At 36.4% G+C, this 2,282-nt stretch overlaps 1 non-coding gene across 1 annotated transcript; it reads right to left on the bottom strand.

Moving 5' to 3' along the window:
- Positions 1 to 1,723: 1,723 nt before the first annotated feature.
- On the bottom strand, positions 1,724 to 1,827 carry LOC119508644. Its single transcript, XR_005211543.1, has one exon. It is a non-coding gene; the product is annotated as a U6 spliceosomal RNA (small nuclear RNA).
- Between the last annotated feature and the right edge of the window lie 455 nt (positions 1,828 to 2,282).

Below are 2,282 nucleotides of genomic sequence, written 5' to 3'. Positions count from 1 at the left end.
TTTACTGGGTGGTAGAATCAGACTGTGCAGAAATCTGTGTTTCAATCAGGTGAAAAAAATATTTGTTAAAAACCAAAGTTGCTTCTGCCATCTTGTATAAGTAAGACCCTCTTGTTGTGGCACACTGAAAGGATTTGTCATTTTCTGAAAGGAATGCAATCCAAATAAATGGAGAGCAAACACAGATGAGCCACACCGCTCCAAGACATTGTTTCTTAAGGACAATGATCCCTAAATTGCTCCAAGTAAGAAAGCAAATGCCTTCCCATAAGAAAAAAGATGCTATGTGAGAAAATTGGACTTGATTTTTATTTTGCTTTGAATAATCCTAAAAGGCAAAGAAAGAATCTATTTTATAGGTGGTTGGTACAGCCCTACTGAAAGAAATATGATGTTTTAATAAGAATTGGGCACCAAATCTTTCTAGTGCCTCTTGCAAGCAAAAGAGAAAATGATATAGCCTGATTTGGCAGTTTTTTGTTTGTTTTGTTTTCAATTTCTGGAAAACCTGTTATAAATTCTGGAAAGGGTGGTACATCTTGGAGAATGGGACCTCAAGACTCTTCTATTTATATTCTTGGGAGAGATCCTTCCAGAAGGAATTCAATCATGAAAACATTAGGGATGATAGTCACGTAAGGAGTAGTTAGAACAACGGTGATGTCTGTTCTCTGAGAGGTATGTTTCTGGACCACAGGAGTGTCATGGACACAAACTACGTTGGCCAAAAGAGATCCCAGACATAGGAATGACAGCTTTGCTTAAAAGTCATCAAAGGAACATTGTAGAAGGACACGACTTCACAGATTATGGCTGGTAACAACTTTTTTAAAACAGCAAATTTAGATAGGACGAATAAGCCAGACATGGGAATGGTGGTGTTTCCAGAAAACTGAGTTAGTGTTTACCAAAGTTGTTTTATAATAAATGGCTTATTTTTATCCCCTCTAATTAATTATAGTGCTATTAATTATGGCACTAATCTTTCTCATCCTAGGAAGAGGTGAATAATTTATTTAACTTTGATTATGTTACTTTGAAAGGTCCTGAAACACTTCATCAATACTTCAAGTTTTTAAAATTCTTAGAGTCCAAGATGGTCATTTTAAATTTCTACTTAGTATTTTCTGTAGGAAAAACAAAACAAAACAAAACAAAACAACTATTTTCTTTTTGTGCACATGGTCACAGATCATATACATCCTATCTTCCTTGCTGTTCTCCCAGGAAAAACCTCATGTGGTGATTGTTGTCTAATGCAGGGATATCTGGCTATTTAAAGAGAAACCCCATTTGTTGCAAAGAAAAACTGAATCTGTAAAGTTTGTTTACCATTTCCTTCTAAAAATAATTGAAAAAGAAAAAAAAAAGGAGCAGCAGAATAAACATGCCTCCTGTGGGTGGTTCAACCCCTTCCATTTCTCCCCAGAATGTGTCTAGATTCACAGTGAACAACAGATGCTGTGTTCACCCACATGTGTTTCTCTGAGACGTGGGAAAGCACTTCCTGGAGAAGCCCAGATGTGAGGATCTGATTTTACGCATGAGTGGTGCTGCTGCAACTCTCCTGTCTTGCCCAGCAACAACCCACTCCTCCCCCAAATCATGCGATCCATAAGAATCATCTGAAAGTTTATTTTGGCTCATGTTGATAAAGCACACAGTGGATTGACAGTCCACTTCCCTTGTCCACTAGCATGTTTTTAATGTATTTATTTATTTTTTAAATATGGAATGCTTCATGAATTTGTGTGTCATCCTTGAGCAGGGGTCATGCTAATCTTTGTATAATTCTAATTCTACTATATGTACTGCTAAAGACAACACCTCAAGCATGCTTTTTTTTTTTTAATTAAATTCAGTTTTATTGAAATACATTCACACACCATACAGTCATCCATGGTATAGAATCCACTGTCCACAGTATGATAACATAGTTATGCATTCATCACCACAATCTATCTCTGAACATTTTCCATCAGAAAGAACCAGAACAAGAATAAAAAATAAAAGTGAAAAAAGAACACCCAAATCATCCCCCCTATCCCATCCCATTTGTCCTTTAGTTTTTATCCCCATTTTTCTACTCATCCATACACTAGATAAAGGGGGTGTGATCCACAAGGTCTTCACAATCACACTGTCACCCCTTGTAATCTACATTATTATATAATCATCTTCAGGAGTCCAGACTGATGGGTTGGAGTTTGGTAGTTTCAGGTATTTACTTCTAGCTATTCCAATACATTAAAACCTAAGACGTGTTATCTATATAGTGCATA

This window comes from Choloepus didactylus, chromosome 13, assembly GCF_015220235.1.
Source record: "Choloepus didactylus isolate mChoDid1 chromosome 13, mChoDid1.pri, whole genome shotgun sequence".
In the NCBI taxonomy this organism is placed as follows: Eukaryota; Metazoa; Chordata; class Mammalia; order Pilosa; family Megalonychidae; genus Choloepus; species Choloepus didactylus.
Note: the sequence above shows the minus strand (reverse complement) of the source record. Positions and strands in the feature narration are given on the sequence as shown.